The following is a 12,604-nucleotide window of genomic DNA, read 5'->3' on the forward strand; positions in this document are numbered from 1 at the left end:
TAAAGGTCTCTGAGATTTTGTTCAGGATATTTGGGAGGTCAAAATTATGGCATTTCACTGTCTTGAGATTTGAAATGATAATGTGAAGGCAGTGGTGGGAAACACTGCTGCAACCCTAGAACATGTTAAAACAGGGCACCTGGCCGGGGGCAGTGGCTCACCCTGTAATCCCAGCACTTTGGGAGGCCAAGGCGGGTGTATCGTGAGGTCAGGAGATGAGACCATTCTGTCCAACATGGTGAATCCTCCTCTCTATTAAAAATATAAAAATTAGCCGGGCGTGATTTTGTGCGCCTGTAGTCCCAGCTACTTGGGAGGCTGAGGCAGGAGAATCGCTTGAACCCAGGAGGCAGAGGTTGCAGTGAGCCGAGATTGCGCCACTGCACTCCAGCCTGGCAACAGAGCAAGACTCCGTCTCAAAATAATAAATAAAATCCTTAGTAAAAAAGTAAAATTTACAAATTTTGTTATCTAACGATGTTTCAGTACCATCTTTTGTTATTCTGCATGACAAACTACTCGTAAAGCAACTCTACTGAAAGTACAATGCTTTTGTTGAAGAATATGTGCAAGATTATTTGTGTTGTGAGTGGAGTAAGCAATTTCTACTTACACGCATCAGTATGGTTAAGCTAATGTAGGAGTAGTTGGTGAGAGACAGACCATAAAGGACCTCTGGGGCTGCATTAAAAATTGTGCTCTTATTTTAGGAAAAGAGAGAAGCCATTTAAGGAACTTGAGCATATTGGGAGAAAATTTCAATATTTAATTTACCAATTTTACTGAACTGCTTCAAGATTATAACTTTACCTCAGTAATAGCCCAAACCCAACCATGTTTCTCTATTAAGTTTACTTCCCCACTCTATCAGCTAAAATTTGTTGTATCATTTGATGTCTTCATTGTTCCCTTTCACCTTCCTCTATTCAAGTCCTAAACTAACAACCTCACTTCTACCTCATGAAGTAAAAAAGAACACATCAGATGTATGATGGCAACTTCTTCATCATACTGAGAATGTCATGCTGGGTCCTAAGAGATTATCTTTATAGTCCTTTATAGTGAGGAAACTACAGGACCGAATTTTTTAGTTACAGTTTTAAAAGATATTTCTAATGTCTGTTAGCTTAGCAGTATCTATGTCCAAGATATTTATGAAAACATAATTTTTTCAATCCAGTTATTTTTAATCCATAATTAACAACAATATTTATGGCTAAACATTGTAACCTAGGCAGAAATACATAACTACGGTAGTTTCAAAATTCTGAAGCTGAAATGTCTGTTTCTTCTTTGGATCAATTTTACCTTAGATGCCATTCCTAGCCTGGAGCTCTGTGAAAACTTGGAGATAGATGATGCCTGAACAGGTCACTTAAAAAACAGACCCCCTAATAAAGACATTTTCTCACTTCAAAATTTTAGAGGGCCATTTTATTTATTTATTTATTTATTTATTTATTTATTTATTTATTTATTTTTAGGCAATTTCAGTCAACAACTAGAGGAAATGATCTTCAGTTCCCCAGGCAGGTCAAGATAGAATTATTCTTCCTTGCCATCAATTATTATTATTGACTGCTATTCTTAACTTTCTGTTGAAATTTCTTGAAGGTTTTATTTTGCTCTTCTAATGACTTCCCTTACTAAAATGGATTGGATGGCCCTGAAAACATCCCTCTGACATTTTGCTTGAAGAAAACATGCAAAGTCATCAAATAAATGCCCATTTCATGTCTAGATAGAAGATAAAAAACACAAACAGACGGATGGAATCAGTGTCCATCACAGAGAGGCCAAAAGAAACATATACAAGGGACTTAGAGTTCAGAATTGTGATCAAGCCCCTCGCTGATGCTGTATGTCCACTCACAGAGGTAAACAGCATGGAAAGAAGCCCTTCATCATGCGGCTTCACACTGGGAACCTAAATAATTACTCTGCTTCTGTGCTCCACAAATTCTTAATTTCACACATTCTAAAATCATAGCTAGATTAACTATGTATGTATGCCGTACTGTATTTTTGTGTTAAAAATGTTTATTTGCTATATAGAGTGACATCTACAATAACCTAACTCTGGTGTTGCCTGTGTTTTTAATTCTTCATTTTCTAATACACTCAAAGCTTTTGTAAACAGAAGTTGCTCAGAATCTTTCAATCCCTGAGAATCCACATTTATGGAAATATAAGAAAAATTAAATGCCAGTCCCATTTATTCTACTAACAGTCTATTACACCAATTAGAAATGAACATACTTAAGGAATTTACAGCAGCATAAAATCAGGAAACCTATCTTGGGGAGCTTAGAAATGCGGTTTTAATGTCCTATTGCTATGTTTATTTTCCCTAATTTGATGTTATTTATTCATGAGTAGTGGACAGGTAAAAGATAGCTAGCTAAAACTTCAATAGCAATTTTCCACTTGCAAGTGGAACAAAAGTAAAGGAAAAATAAAATATAATACTCACTTAATCAGATTCATTGAATTTCAGGAGGAAAAGATGTAGTGGGGAAAGCAGGAAAAGCACAATTAGAATAAAAATGTTACACCTTAAGCTGTGTCCATAATATAACTAAACAATCAGCCAAGCTTGCCTGCATTTTAAAGTGGCATTTCCAGTGATGTATGTGTATGCATATGGATGTGTGTGCTGCAACGCTGTAGAGATTGGGATAGATTTGAATGTACAGCCACACTAATTGTTTAATTAATTACAGAGAAATCTAAGAACCAATCAGTGTTTTCAGTTTAAACGTATTGTTATTTCATAAATACAGGTTAAGTCTTCTAAAAGTTGTATTCTCTCATATGTTCTAATTATGATAACTATTTCTTTTTTTTTTTCTAGTATAAAATTTTTCTTTCCACCTGAATAGAGTTGCAAAAAGGGCATCCATTTTGCTTCTTTCTTACAAATACCCTTTACAATGTCACTGTGCAGTTCCTCCCATTACGAAGTGGCATATTTTTTCTCCTCTCCTTGAATCTGGTATATCCTTGTGAGATTCTTTGTCTGATAGAATGTGGCAGAAATGATGATGCTCCCATTCCAAGCCTTGTAGTCTCCCACCGTGTCTCTTTGGATTCCTCGCTTCCATGCGTCTAAGTCGACTGTAGACTGTGTAAACCTGAGCCTGACGTCACACAACTGGATGCAGCCACAACCTCAGTCATAGAAGAGAGATGAGTCAAGATCAGGAATGCCAAATTACAACTGACATGCAACTAAGAACAGATAAATGAGAAAACCCAGTTCCTACAAAAAGAACAACCATGATGAATCCAAACTACATTGGCAATCCACAAAAATGAAAGCTAGAATATTAAACATGTCATTAGCCACCAAAGTTTGGAATGCTGTGTTATGCGGCAACAAGTAACTTATAAGAAAAAACCCATATTGACATAACTTAAATGCCTGAATATTCTGCAAATCATTTGTTTAATCAGCAAAGCTGATTATCTGTTTATTTCACTTCAAGGGAAAAACATAAGAAGATGGGTACCATTGGAAGATCTCCAACTTACTTCATTTTTCTTGGTGTTTCAGTGTTTTTATTTTTATAAGATGCTTATAATTACAGAAAAAATATTCACATAGCTAAGCATAAAATTATCTCATTATCTTAGAAATAAAAGGTTGCTTCTTTTATACATATTATTAGGGTAACAAAATATTTTATGTGAATATTGAAGAGTTTGTAACTATTTTGCATATTCATCAGAAACTATTTTATCAGTTATACAATTTATCTTTGCCTACTTGTACATAGAAAATACAAATAAATGGTACAAGCTTAATAAAACTTCATTGAAAACTCAGTGTTGCCAATTAAGGTACACATTGTATAATTACTAAATAATTTCTAGAAAACTGTATTGTCTGCTCTAAGGATAAAATATACTGAAATATGGTTAAAAATATAAAAATATAACTCTGGGTGTTGCCTATTACTTCATTAATTCATAGAACCTTGGAAAAACTAAACTTCCACAACTGAATAAAGTGGTTCTTATTTTGAAAACTTGGATTTTCCTTTAGAACAGTTTCAGTGACATGTATCTTATGTAGCAGTCATGCTATTTAAGTTTCCTGTCATATACAAATATTATATTTTTAATTTTTACTGAGAAATGCTTCATACTGTAGCATTTAGATAATTAAGTGTTGAATTATATGCATGCTTCTGTATGTGTACACAGTTTGTGCAGTTTTTAAAAAGTGTATGATATGTGGTACTAACAATGAATTCTCTTTAAAATTGCATAGAAATATTGAATTCATACAGTTTTTATAAAAGTAATTTTATTTGGCATTATGTTTATAAGTCATCTCTAGTAGTATAGAATATAATGAATTCAAATAATGTGGAGAGATGTTTATTTGTTCTTCAAGTTATCATAAAATTTCTATTGTAGATTCCTTTGAGTAGAGAGATTTAATGGTATACGCTATTTGTATTGTTTACCTTTTCAATAACTTTCCAGATTTATAATGTGCATTTCAGTTGGTGAAATATTTAATGCCACGATATGATGCCTGATTTAGCATGAAGTGGGAAATTATAGCACATAATTGAAATCTATGGGCTCATGAATTTCAGCCCGTACTTTAAAAAAATTGTGTCAGTTTCAAAATTAAATATTAATTCACTTTGCTTTAAAACATGAAATTTATACACTTATCTTGTTTTATGAACAACTTAAAAACTTTTTAAAGCTCTAGAGTTTTGTTACATTTTACTGTTGTATACAAACAATCCAAGATGTAAGGATTGTTAGGGTGTTAGAGATATACTAAGATACTAATAGAGAAATAGCACAATTTTTTTTTTTTCCAAGACAGAGTCTTGCCCTGTCTTCCAGGCGAGAGCGCAATAGTGCAATCTCAGTTCACTGCAACCTCTGCCTCCCAGGTTCAAGCAATACTCCTACCTCAGCCTCCCAAGTAGCTGGGATTACAGGCATGTACCACCATGCCCAGCTAATGTTTGTATTTTGGGTAGAGACAGGGTTTCACCATGTTGGCCAGGCTGGTCTGGAACTCCTGACCTTGGGTGATCTGCCCACCTTGGCCTCCAAAAGTGCTGGGATTACAGGCGTGAGCCACCATGCCTGGCCTCATTTTAATTTGAATAAATCTAGAAATTTTATGTCAGGAACATCATTGATAAAGAGTTTGCAATTTATTATCTAGAACATTGACTACTTACTTCCCATTTTTGCTATATGGTATATATTTGTGGATTATGTGGATGTAATATGATGTAATATTTAAAATGTATATGACCAATAGTATTTTCCCCACAATGTGCTAACTAAGATACTGAGAGTCTTGATGATTGTAATAACTAAATACAATTAATTAATTAGGAATAATTAAATACAAAAAAACTCTAAGTTCCAATTGGAAAGAACACTTTATGGTGCACAAAAAACACTTTTTCTAGGCCTGGACCTTATTATTACTAATTATCTTTTAATGTTAACTACATTTCAGGCACATGTCTAAAAAAAAAAATGTATCTGTATAGAGATAGACATATAAATATATATTAGATGTCAACCTATATGCAATTTAAATTATAAAACAGTAACAATAAAATATTATATTATTACATAGTTATGTATTTTTAAAGAAAAATTTCTAACCAAGGATATATTTTAAATTGACAGCTGAATCATACCATAGTGATCATCTTCTTAAATCGATTATTTTTCAAAATTACGTGTGGTAATTTAATGAAATGACAGAATCATTATCTAAAGTTCTGTGTTGAGATCAGAATATAGATAAAAGCGTTATTTTAGAAAAAAGTCTATTGATAGCTTGCTTTCTTTTAAGTAAATTTAAAACAAAATCTTAATGATCTGCATGAACATTTGGACATTTAAATATTAATGTTATATTTGTGTACATGCTTTGCTAAATTTCAGTGTTTAGAAACAAACATAATTAATGTATATGCAACCTAATGATGAAAACATTGAATATGAAATGAAACCTGTGTTCAATAAAACCCAACATCTATATTTGTCAACTACAAAAGCATCATGAAAAGTTAAGAAATTCAAAGGGTTGCTACAAGTAGGGAAACAATGTTAGTAACAATGGAGATGCAAAGCCAATGAATATCATGTACTTATGCTGCTAACACTATGTGAAAATACATAGGGCACTAATACATAAACGGTTTCATGTTATGAGAGTCAAACATGCAATTTGGTTAAGCCACATTATAAATCATTGTTGCCGGTTTTTTTCCTGCCAGAATTGATCACATTTTTGGTACTATTTAATATTTTAACAGTGTGGAAGAATTAATCTGAAAGATGTAGGAATCTCAATGTTTTGCAGTTCACAGTTAATGTTTGAGAAGCATATAGATGAGCTGGCTCTAAAGTCCGGATTTGTAATTCTCAACTTTTTGAGATTGCCAATGTTAACGCTGTATGTATTGACCAATTCAATTAGTAAAGCAACTGATTTGTATCAATCAACAAACGTTATTAAAGAGCAGTAGATAAAAGAGGACCGAGTTGCTGCTCTTAAGATTGTATTTTAACGGGAGGTACAAACAATTTACAAACACAAGTGCTGTAAAATTGGATGTAATGATACATGCTATGATGACAATGAATGTGGCGAGGTGGTGCTACTACAGACACGATAGCCTCTCCAAGGATAGACATTTTGGGTAGAGATGTGAATGAACGGATGGAATGAACCTGATGAATATTTCAGTAGAGGACATTCCAGAGAGAGCATCCATGAAGTGCAAATGTCTAAGGCAAGAGTGCACTCCAAGGTGGTTGAAGCAGATTGATTGATAGGTGAGAGCAGGGCTACTAGATTTTGTAGAATCTTGTAAACTAAGAAAAGGATTTTTGATTTTGTTATGAGCAGGATAGGAAGGCACAGGAGGAGCTGACAATGTGACACAATTATGTTAATGTATTACAAGGGTCCACCTGGCTGCTCTAGAGGGGAATAACAATGAAAAACATTTTGAAAGTTAAAGGGCGTTGTAGGGGGTTGATACGGCAGACTGGTTTGGGCTATAGTGCAAACAGTGAAGGTGTTGAGAAGTAGTTGCTCCTAGATGTAATTTAAAGACAGACAACACAAGATGTGCTGAGAGATTTGATGTAGGGTATGAGAGGATAAAAGAATTACAAAAACATAATTCTAAGGATTTTGAGCTAAGAAACTAGAAAAATGAATTTACCACTGATGAAGAGATTCAATATTACAAGAAATGAAAATTTGGAAAAAGAATATCAAGCTCTATATATTCGAAATTAGAGATTCCTGCGGGAACTCCTAGAGGAGACGTCAGGCAGAAAGTTGGATACGTAAACTTTTAGTTCAAGAATGAGATTAGGATAAGAGATAAAAATTAAGGAGTCCTAATAACATGTACATTTTAATAGTTTTATTGGATTAGTTGTCAATAAACAGCACATATTTTAAGTGTCTAGTTTCTATGTTTGCATATATGTATAGATGCATAAACTTATTACTGTAGTTAAGATAATGAGCTTATCACTCACTGCCAAGTTTCCTCTTGAAACTTTGTAATTCTTTCCTCTCGCATGTTGCATTTCTCGTATCTCTGTCCCCAACCAAGTACTATACTTTCTGTCAGCAAAATGAGGGTGCCTTTTATGGAACCATATATAAATATAATCATATAGCACATATTCTTTATTTTTTGACTTCTTCATGCAGCAACTTATTTTGAGGTTCATCTTGGTTGATTCCTGAATCAACAGTCATTCTTTGACTGCCAAGTAGTATCCCGTTGTATGAACGTATCACAACTTATTTGTCTATTTATCTGGTGATGGATATTCAAGCAGTGTCCAAGGTTTGGCTATTACAAAGAAAACTGCTACACATTCAAGCCTAAGAATCTACAAATAGGTAACATTTAATTGTGTAATGACTAGGACAAAGGGTAGGTATATGTATACCTTTTTATGAAACTGTTTTTCAAGGTGATCATAACACTTTCATTCCCAGCAGCCAGGTATGATATTGCTACTTGCTCCACACACTCACTAGCAATGCTATGATCAACCTTTTTAATTTTAGATATTCTCACAGGCGCATGTGGGACTTACCTATTGGAATTTTAACTTGCATTTCCTCAGTGATCAATGATATTGAGCTAAATTGCAGTTTCTTATTTGATTCATGCATGGTCTGTGGTGCAGGCTGTTCAAATCTTTTGGCCATTTATAAATCGGGGTATTCGTCTCCTTATTATTGAGATTTCAGGGTTTTAAAACATATTTTGGATATAAAAATTTGGAAAAGTTCTTTGTCAGATGCATTTGCAAATACTTCTCCTCAGTATATGAATTGTCTTTTGATTCACTTCAGGGTATCTTTTGAAGAAATAAAGTTCTGCCTTTTGATGTTGTCCTATTTATCATTGAGTCTGTTGATAGCACATCTAGGAAATTGTTGCCTAATTGATATCACCAAGATGTTCTCATAGGTTTGCTTTTATGATATTCACAATCTAGGTTTTGACATGTAGGTTAATACTTTTAATTTCAATAGCTTTGTTTATGTATAACTGACAAAAATAAACAATGTATATTTAAAGTGTGTACAATTGATGTTCTCATATACATATGCACCCAATGACATCATCACCCCAATCGTAAGCGAATGTATCTGTTACTACAAAGAGTTTCCACTCTCTCATTCTAATATCTCATTCCTTCTCCTCTCCACTTCTCCCCATTCAGACATTGATTAACCCTTTGTCCTATGGATTCCTTTGTATATTCTAGAGATTTTTCATTTTTTACTCCTTTATTTTTCTATTTTATTAAAAACATACATATGTCATGTACTCATTATATCTGCCATCTTTCACCCAGCATACTTACTTCGAGTTTCATTCATTTTGTTGCAAATCTCAGTATTTCAATACTTTTTATATTTCCATATAGTGCCATTATACGAATGCTCAATAGTATGTCATTATATGAACATACCATGACTCTTTTTACTCAACCACCAGTTGATGGACTCAAGTTATTTTCAGTTTTTGTCTATTTATAAATAAAGTTTCTATAAAAACTCATGTTCAAATCTTTTATATTGGACAAATATTTAGGAGTAGAATGACCATATCACAGGAGAGATGAATACTTAACTTTTAAAGAAAATGAAAACATTTTCAAGATGAATGTTACATTTTACATTTCCACCAGCATTGTATGGGAGTACAAGTTACTTAAGATTCTCTCTAAAACTTAACATTGCCAGTCTTTTTTTTTTTTTTTTTTTTTTTTTTTTTTTTTTTTTTTTTTTTTTTTGAGACCAAGTTTCGCTCTTGTTGCACGGGGTGGTGAAATGGCGCGATCTCGGCTCACGGCAACCCCTGCCTGCTGGCTTCACGTGATTCTTCTGCTTCAGCCTCCCAAGTATCTGGGATTACAGGCATGTGCCTCCACACCCAGCTAATTCTGTGTTTTTAGTAGAGATGATTGCCAGTCTTTTAAATCTTAACCATTCTAATAGATATTGGTGTTATTTCATTTTCACTTAATTCGCACTTACCTAATAACTGATTAGATTGAGCATCTTTCATGTTCTTATTTGTTTACCATATATTTCACTTGGTGTTATGTATGGTTACATCATTTTCACAATGCATATTGGATTGTTTGTTTCCTTAAAACTGAGTTTGGGGAGTACTTTGTATATTCTATGTACAATTTCTTTATCTGATACAAGCTTTGCAAATATTTTCTCCCAGTCTTTGACTTGTCTTTTTCATTCCCTTAGCAGTGATTTTTAAAGGGCAGTCACTTTGGAAGAAGTCAAAGGAGAGAAATCTATTTTTTTTTTCGTAGAAATTAACAAGCTGTTATAAAAATTCGTTTTGAAATACAAAGGACCGAAATATCCAAGTGACTGTGAGATGGAACAAAGTTGGTAGGCCAAAACTACCTGATTTCAAAATGCTGCAATAATTAAGACAGTGCATTCAAAAAAATTCTAAATAAATTTCAAAGAAGTCAAATCTATCATTTTTGTATTTTATGGTTCAGACTTGTGGTATCAATTCTAAGAAATCTGGCTTTACCTAAGGTTGCAAATATTTTTGCCTGTATTTTCTTTTTAAAGTTTTATAGTTTTAGGTCAGTCGTTCATCTTCAGTTCATGTTGTTTATGGTATGAGCTATAAATTGGATTTTCTTGCTTATATGGATATCCAATTACCATCATTCCTTGCGGAGACTCTTCCTTTTCTATTGAACTACATTTGTACTTTCATTCATAACCAGTTGTCCATATATGCATGATTCCATTTCTGGAATTGTGATTCTACTCCATTGATCTATGTGATCTTCATTGATGAGTTCTCCTCCATTGATCTAATTGTCTGTGTCTATGTTTGGTGCATTATTGAATGCACTGTCTTAATTATTGTAGCATTTTGAAACCAGGCAGTTTTGGCGTACCAACTTTGTTCCATTTCACAGTTACTTGGATATTTTGGTCCTTTGTATTTCCAAATGAATTTTTAAAACAGCTTGTTAATTTCTACCAAAAAAAAAAGTTTCCTGGGATTTTGGGACAATTGGCATCTTAACAATGAGTTTTTCAACTCCGTGAAATAATAGATTTCTCTACTTATATAGGTTTTTAATTTCTCGCAGAACTTTTTTTTTTAGTTTTATCTGAACAGATCTTACATGTTTTGTCAGATTTCTATTCAAATGTTTTCTAAATTTGTATTTTTTTGTAATTGTTATTTTATTTCAATCTGTTTGGTAGTATATGAAAATACAATTGTTTGTTTATATTAATCTTGTTATTTGAAAACTTTATAAACTGATCTATTTTTTCCAGTAGCTATTTCATAGATTCAATTGTATTTTCTGTGTAATCATACCATCTGAACATAAGACATTATTACTTCTTTATTTCCAAACCAAATGCCTTTTAAAAAAATTATTGCCTCATTGCCATAGCTAGAGCCTTTAGTAAAATATTGATGAAAACAGATATCCTTCTGCTGTTCTTGAAATTAGGGAAAAACATTCAGTATTCACCATTGTGTATAATACTACCTGGAGGCCAGTATTTCTTCATAATAAGATGTTTGGGAATATCTGGAGATATTTTTGGGTATCACAACCTGGAGGATGGCATGTAGTTGGTAGAAACTAGGTCTGTAGCTAAATATCTTTCAATACACAGGGCACACCAACCTCCCACTCCAAGAAAGAGTTATTTGGTCCAAAATATCAATAGTGCTGAGATTAAGGAATTCTGTTCTGTATTCAAAGTGATGCTACATTACGTCATCTATAATAGAGGAATCTCATTAAGGTATGCTTGCATTTCCTCCTCCCAGCCTTTGCATTATTGTTATCATATGTTTTACACACACACACACACACACACACACACACACACACACGCACATAGCTAAGGCCAGTCCTAATGAGCTCAATAAGCCTGACCTTTGCAAACTAAAATTTTTTGCTTTAAATTTTCAATTATTTGTTGTCAGAAAAAAATCTTTTGTTTTTTGTTTTTATTTTGGGGGGGGGGCGTTTCTCTAGTCTAGTTTATTAAGACAATGATTTATTCCTTCCAGGAGTATAATTTACATCAAAGGCCATTCATCTCAACATTAAATACTAAAGAAATAAAAAAGTTAATTGAAAACAAAAAACAAGTCCCCTCACCCCCAAAGTCTACACAGCAACCTGTGATAAATCTGAAACAGAAGCAACAGCCCATCAACATTTTATTTCAGAAAAAATAAAATCATTTTTTTCTTACGTTTACGAATTTCTTTGTTGTTAATTTTATTTTTAAAGAAAAACATCCATAATTGAAAAAACTTAGAAAAACATCTTTAATATTTGCCTAGTCAACAGTTTTCCATAATACTCATTCCTTTGCAAATGTTTCGGTATCTCTGGATGCTTTTAAGATTATCTCTTTATCACTCTTTTCAACAATATGATTATGTTGTGCCACCATAGAATTGCATTTCTTTTATATTTATCTTACTTGGATAATTTTATTTCTTTTTGTTTTGTTTTGTGTTTTCCTTCCTTTTTTATTTGCAAAAAATTTCAACTCTTAGTTCCTACTTTTAATTACATTTGGAAAGAGTTTGGTCATTATACTAAAATATTGTTTTCTGTCCCTCTTCTGTGCCAATTTTTTGGGGATATCAATTATATGTATGGTGTATTGCTTGATATAATCCTACAAGTAACTGAGCTACTACTTTAAATAAAACTGTTTGCTTTCTCTATGTTTAAGTTTCAACCATTTCTATTGCATATTCTATGAGTTCCCTAATTTATTAGGCTTTAGTCCCTAATTGCTATCAATCCCATGCTTTCATTTCAGAGATAATCAATTTTATCTCTAAAGAATCTCATCTCATTTGGTTCTCTATTTATAATATAATTCTCTTGCATTCTGAAGAACATGTTGAATATTTGAACATATTGAACATATTTGCCATAGCTGTCTTAAATTCCTTTAGTGGTAATTCATTATCTGTGTCATTTCTGTGTTTGTTTATATTGATGAACATGT

The sequence above is a fragment of the Macaca nemestrina genome, chromosome 3 (assembly GCF_043159975.1).
Source record: "Macaca nemestrina isolate mMacNem1 chromosome 3, mMacNem.hap1, whole genome shotgun sequence".
Classification (NCBI taxonomy): Eukaryota; Metazoa; Chordata; class Mammalia; order Primates; family Cercopithecidae; genus Macaca; species Macaca nemestrina.